At 33.1% G+C, this 7,176-nt stretch overlaps 1 pseudogene; it reads left to right on the top strand.

Moving 5' to 3' along the window:
* Positions 1 to 4,076: 4,076 nt before the first annotated feature.
* On the top strand, positions 4,077 to 6,625 carry LOC143566958 (uncharacterized; annotated as a pseudogene).
* The last annotated feature ends 551 nt before the right edge of the window (positions 6,626 to 7,176 follow it).

Below are 7,176 nucleotides of genomic sequence, written 5' to 3'. Positions count from 1 at the left end.
CGAAAAAAGCTCGGAGAAAGCTCGCTCGAAATCGGCTCGATTGTAAACGAGCCGAGCCTAGCTCGATTCGATTTCTAAACGAGCCGAGCCTGAGCTAGCCCCGGCTCGACTCGAGCTCGCTCGATTGGCTCGAACTATTTTATTTTAATTTATTATATATATATACATACATGCATATAATTATCGAGCCCAATTATTTTAACACTTGGGCTTTCCTTTAATCCAGCTCAATTTCATTTCTCACTCCATAGTTCATATTCATAATTTCATATACTGAGTAACTGAGGGATGATACTTCATAGTTCACACACTCAATAATCAGTATACGTTCCATTTTCCACCCTAACTCTAGCCGCTCATATTCACCTCCGCCATCGGCCGTCGCTCATAGATAATACTTCTCTGCTTAATTTTGTATTTGGTTTGGTTTAGACTTGTTGAACATATTTTGTTTTCGATGATGTTATTAGACGTATTTTTTTAGTTTGTATTTGGTTGGTGTTGATCTTAACGTCATATTTATTTAGTTTAGCTTGATGGTTGCATATAATTTTTATTATTACAGGAAAACTCGAGCCGAACGTAGCCGAGGTTGAGCTCAAATTTTTAGCTCGATTAAGAGCTCGGGCTTGGCTCGATTAAACCGAGCCGAGCTTGAGCTCAAATTTTTAGCTCGATTAAGAGCTCGAGCTCGAGCTCGACACGAGCCAGCTCGATTGATTATCGAGCCGAGCTTGAGCTTGCCTTGGCTCGGGCTCGGCTCGGCTCGTGAACATGCCTACATTTGATTATATGTTCAAAAATGAATATGTTTTTTACCACTAAGCCAAACTAGTTGTTATGTAATTGAGTTTAAACATTAAATATACGTCTTTTTATTCATAAAAATACATATAAATTTAAAATATAAATATAATATTCGGGCCTAACGGTGTCGGGCCAGGGCCCTCGACCACCCCGCCCTCCCTAAAGCCCCCCCGGGAACAGTGAACCCCATGGGAAAAAATTCTTGATTCGTCACTGGTTGATGTTTCATATACACGCACAATGATTGTTATGAAACCATATTTTCGAGTTTTATTGTCTACTTTGTTTTTAAGAGAGGTACACATATGTACTATTGTATTTTATGCTATTTTATTTAAGGGTTTTTGAGAATTCAACTTATTTTTATATTTATTTATAGATGTCAACAAAATGACCAAGCCTCACTTAATTGGTCTAGGAAAAAAAAGGTACATTTGATCATATGTTCAAAAATGAATATGTTTTTTTAATCATTTGTTAATTGGTTTGATATTTGTTATCTTTATGATCTGATTATTGCATGTCTTGTAACTACTAAAAATCGTTTAAACATATCTAATGATGGTAATCTGTCATCAATAATTTGTGAATAATTGATGACAATTACCTATGGTGAACCTTAAATTATTTTAATTATAGTTTAGACCAATTGTTAAGAAACCATTTAAGCTTACTCTGCTTTGAGATTTTTTTTTTTATAATATCAAATTCTAAAACTGATTTAGTTTATTATATTATAATGTATAACGATACTTAAATTATAATTTACATGTATATTTAACATATTAACATTTTAAGGTTAAAATGCTATACAATTTTTCACAACATTTCAAGTGGATGGAGATATCTTTAGAATGATCCATTTGTACGAATCATGTCCATTATATTGCGCTTTGCACGAATCATTCCATTATAATTTACTAAAAGGTCACCACTTTACTTTAAGTTAATTATCATTTTATTTCTTCAGAAATATTACTTAGGGTATCCGAATAAGACTCGAGTTGGTCGGTAACACCACCACTTACCTTTTAAATAGAGGGTTTGGCTTGAATCTTCGGGAATACGAACCCGATGGTGATTGAAGGTGTTGAGCGTTTAACAATAGTCATATGTACATTACTTTTTAAAGAAAACCACTTCGGATGAATGGTAGTAGTTAATTAAATATTTATGTCTTTTAATTTAAAAAGCATTGTTTTTTATTATTTATATTTGAATTAATGAAGTTTATGTTTACTTTGTTTGGTATATTTATGATTTTAAATATATAAATTAAGTTTGACATTAAAAATGAAAATAAAATAATTATAAACAAGTTGCTCCATAGTTCTCTAAGAAGTAAAAATATCCATATTTCATCCACCCATAACAAATCCTATACACTATCTATTTTTAATATGACACTCTCCTATTGATTTATTGGATTCGGAACAGTGAATTTCAAACCAATTTGCATTCGAATTACAAACTCGAATTCGCCCCCCAAGCAAATTAGTGTCCAAAACGGAATATTCAAATTTGTTTTCAAATTCAACTCAATTTATAATTTATAAACCAATTCAACTATCCGAATACAAATCATTTATAACTTATAAGTGGATTCATATATTTTACATCTATTTATTTACTTATTTATAATTTACACGAATCATCCATAATCAAATTCACATTTTGAATTTAAATAGTTTCAGGAATTCACTTTTAAAGAACTAAAATTCGAGTAATCTGAATAGCTATGTTTATAAGCAATCCTCATATTAGCAAGGTATTGTAAAATTGTTACATAAATAGTACTCCCTCCGTCGCATTATAAGTGTCCTAATTTGAATTTTCAAGTCTTTCTTGTTTAACTTGACCGACAATATCTTTGTTTGTGTTATATAATATTTGATGCAAAATATATGAATGGATTGGGTTTTAAATGTATTTTACATTGATATAATTTTCATCAAGTATTATATGACACGAAAAAAAATATTTACGGTCAAGGTTGCAAAAGAAAGACTTGAAAAGTCAAACTAGGACACTTATAATGGAACGGAGGGAGTAATACATGATAATTTTGTTTTAGGATTATTGGATTAAAATAATCTCATCTTTAATGAGTTGGTCAATAATAATTCAGCTGAAATATTTCCCTCTAGCAGTCCCACTTTTTCCATGTTTTTTGTTTTATGATCTCCCGTAAATATAACTAGCGTGGTTAACTTTTTATTGATGTGGCCAGATGAGTTGGCATTTTAAAAATCCTACATGACTTTTTTTTCTTTCTTTCTTTGATCTTATTAACCCACAATTCGAAACCGCTGGTTTCTCGACTTCTACGGCGTTGGAAGCTGACGCAACCACCGCCGGACGGTGTATTCCAAAGAGAGGTAGGTGAGCGGCTGGTGAAGGTCAGGATAGAGGTTGAAGACGATAGAGTTGTCCGATGATGGTTAGAGGATATTCCAGTGTGAAACGATGTGGTGCAAAACAACGTCGTAGCAGCCATGTGTTTTGGGGTGTGTGTGCGATCTGAAAAGGCATGTAGGTTTATTGGAGTGTGTGTGTGCCAACTCATTTAGCTACATCATAAAAACAAAAAAATCTGAAAAAATATGGGACTGTTAGAAGAAAATAACTCAGGTGAAATTATTATTGGCCAACTCATTAAATGTGAGATTATTTTAATTCAATAATTCTTTTCTTTAAAGTCAAATTTCTTTTATATATGATGCTTGAATCCAATGCATTGCAAAAATATAAAAGCAGTAATTATCATGATTTTTTAATGATAAAATAATTGAGTAAAAACAAACTTGTTGCTAAAGATGTGTAGAAGATAGAATTTGTTAATATGGTTGTTATAGTCGCCGATTAATACGCTAGATTTAATTGAAGTTAAACCATGAAAGAATTTATTTACACTTTCCATCCCACCTTTACACAATAAAAATAATTTAAAATTAAACAAAAGTTATATTGATTAGTTTCGGTTTAGTGGCATAGGTTGATGGCTAAGGCTTAATATCTAATGGTCTTAAGTTTAACATCTAATTCAATGATATTTTTACAGTTTCAAAAGAAAGAAAGAAAAAAGGATTAATTGTTTTCAAGGATTGTCAATGACTATATCAAGCCTAGTTCGAGTACATCACGTATACATCAATATAAAATTTATTAATTTATTTTTCAAATTTGTAACTTATCAATCAACTTGAAAACAAGCCATTATAAATAGTACATTAGCTTCCTAGAAAATTTTATATGTTTCATTAGAAGTCATACTCTCATGACTCAAACCATGAGATTCGTATTTCAATGGCTTCTTCTCTTTGTGGTCACCTTGAACCCGATCACAACCATCAGTGCACGCAACAAGGCTCCACCGCTCAGTCCGATCAACCCGTTGCTAAAAGACCAGACCCGTGTTTCGGCTGCTGGTTTCTAATGACTTTTGAAACTTTTTTCTATAATCAAACACTTTGACCACTTCAACTACAAGCCAGAAAAGTTATGCCAAGTTTCAACAAAGGTATATCATGAACTCTAAATGGTGGGGGTGGTGCGAACACGAGTGCACCAATCTTCGCGTATCTTGGTGCCGAAGGACCCATAGACCGAGACGTTGACATCCTCGGGTTCCACAATGAAACCGCTCCTCGGTTTAAGGCTCTTGTGGTCTTCTTGGAGGTATGCATTAGAGTTTATTTATGTTTCCTTAAGCCGGAATATATTAAAACCTAAACTCGAATCTTTTAAACCAGTAGCTAGGAGCCAAGGAATATACATTAGGGTTACATGGTTATGTGTTAGGACTTGTTAGTATATTTACACATATGTGCAATGTAGTTTAATGTTTCTTATTATTTTTACCTAGTGTTTTATGTAACCTTTTTGTTTAAAAACTATTTATGTTACTAGCATCGATTCTATGGAGAATCAAATCCGGTCGGGTTAAAGGGTGGACCCGGGAATCCATAGATGCCATGAGAGAATCGGTGAAAAAACGAGACGATTCGTGGATATTTTAACTCGGCCCAAGCATTAGCAGATTATGCCGAGTTATTGCTTCATATCAAAGATAAACTACATGCACATAATTCTCCTATTATTGTTATTGGGGGGTCATATGGTGGAAGTAAGTCACTTAACCTTTAAAACTTATATATCAAATGTTACATATGTTGTAATTATTGCTATAAAATCATTTGTTTTAGTGCTCGCGTCGTGGTTTCGTCTCAAGTATCCTCGATATCGCTACTTGTGGTGCGCTCTTGCTTCATCGGCCCCCATTCTATACTTCGACAATCTAACACCTCAAGATGGTTTATTATTCAATCGTTACCAAAGATTTCAAGGTGAAAAAACGAGTTTTTTTAAATAAACTGTGTTACATTGATTTAACTGTTTATATGTTTAGGAAGCGAGCGAAAATTGTTACAAGACTATAAAGCAATCGTGGAGCGAGATCAATAGAGTTGCTTCGATGCCAAATGGTCTTGCTATTCTCTCCCAAAAGTTCAAAACTTGTTCGTAAGTAATGTTAATATTTTTTCATTTAATTATCATGATTCAGTTTAGTTTATCTTGTTTATTTTAATTAATTTGTTTTATTAATTATTTGTTAAGGCCATTAAAAAGTCCAATGAGCTCGAGGAGTACTTAGAAACCATGTATGCGGTTGCAGCTCAATATAATGCTCCACCAAAGTATCCAACGACCCAAATTTGTCAAGGCATCGATGGAGCAAGCAATGCCACCGATTTCCTTGATCGTATATTCGCGGGTGTTGTTGTCTATCGACAGGTTCAACCATGCTATAACACAACATCGAAAATTTCTCAAACGTCCATTGGATGGCAATGGCAAGTAAGTAGTTTCATACATTAGATAGAGTTGTATATAAATATTAATTAAGCTACGAAAATCTACTAATTGGTTATATTTTCTAAAAATTACAAATTTATTCACACACTAAACTTTTTTCCTTATGTTATAGACTTGTAGTGAGATGGTGATTCCCATTGGTATAACTAGTAATGTAAGCATGTTCCCGAGCTCGCCTTATGACGCGAAAGAACACAACAACGATTGTCACAAAATGTTTGGCGTTATGCCTCGACCACATTGGACTACAACATATTATGGCGGTCAGGTAACTGTTTTTTTTATAAGAAATATATATATTTGATTTTGTGGGTTTTGATCTATTTCACAGTTTATATGACCTAATGTCCATTTTGTGTACAACATTGTAGGACATAAGGTTGATACTTAGCAAGTTTGGAAGTAACATCATTTTCTCTAATGGTTTGCGAGATCCATATAGCAGCGGAGGGTATGCACATTACTTATGTTTTTTTTAAATGATATATGTTATGGGTATATTGTGACATGCCTTAAAGTCATAAACCCTAGCATGCCGAAAAAGGCTACATCCCTTTAAAAATATATGATTGTGTAAACAACTAATGGGTATCTTCTCTTTTACGTTATTGCAGAGTGTTAGAAGATATTTCAGAGTCCATACTTGCCATCAAAACAACTAATGGTATGTTTTGATAAGGTTCATATAATGATGATGACTTGTGCTTTAAGCTAAAGCTTCAATTCGGTTGATTTGGACCTGCAGGTTCACATTGCTTGGACATATTAAACTCGAGGGAGACTGATCCCGAGTGGTTGGTTAATCAGCGACGAGAGGAAGTGAAGATCATTAATCAATGGTTTAGAAAATACTATCAAAATCTTCGTTTATTAAAGCGATGATCTACGTCATTCAGAGCAATATAGCATGTTTAATTTTGAGACTACTCAAACTAGCTAATAATCTGACTTTATTTATGATTATATATTATTAAAGACAGTTTATCTACTTGAATACATCATGATTGCCATTTTGTACATATATCAACTTTATATGAAACAAATGCTCGTGTCCTTTTTTGTATTTATACAAATGTAGAATATTTGGTGGTGCACTATAATGCACTATAATTGAAAGGCAACATTTAGTTGTGGGTTGTGTTAAGAGATAAGATTGATGGCCAAGAACATGCCTCTTTACCTTTAACTGTTCATGTATAATTGTAAGTGTATCTGCAATGTATACTTTTTATTACTATAAACTATTTTGTTATAGCAATAGTAACCGGAGACATATAATTTATATAGATCTTTATTAAAGCCAAGAGTCTTTTTAGAAGTAGCCTATCTATTCCGTGGGATAGATGCATGGTTTGCCAATCTCACTCTCTCCAAACCCCACCAATAGTTTTGCTATGGGTGAGAGATTCTACGGTTTATGGTTATTATCTTATCATAAAGTGAGTACCATATTTAATTCTAGCATTACAACCTTAAAAAAGTATTCATGAGGCT

The sequence above is a fragment of the Bidens hawaiensis genome, unplaced genomic scaffold (assembly GCF_021521415.1).
Source record: "Bidens hawaiensis isolate Kalapana, Puna unplaced genomic scaffold, B.hawaiensis_p1.1 tig00023096_1, whole genome shotgun sequence".
In the NCBI taxonomy this organism is placed as follows: Eukaryota; Viridiplantae; Streptophyta; class Magnoliopsida; order Asterales; family Asteraceae; genus Bidens; species Bidens hawaiensis.
Note: the sequence above shows the minus strand (reverse complement) of the source record. Positions and strands in the feature narration are given on the sequence as shown.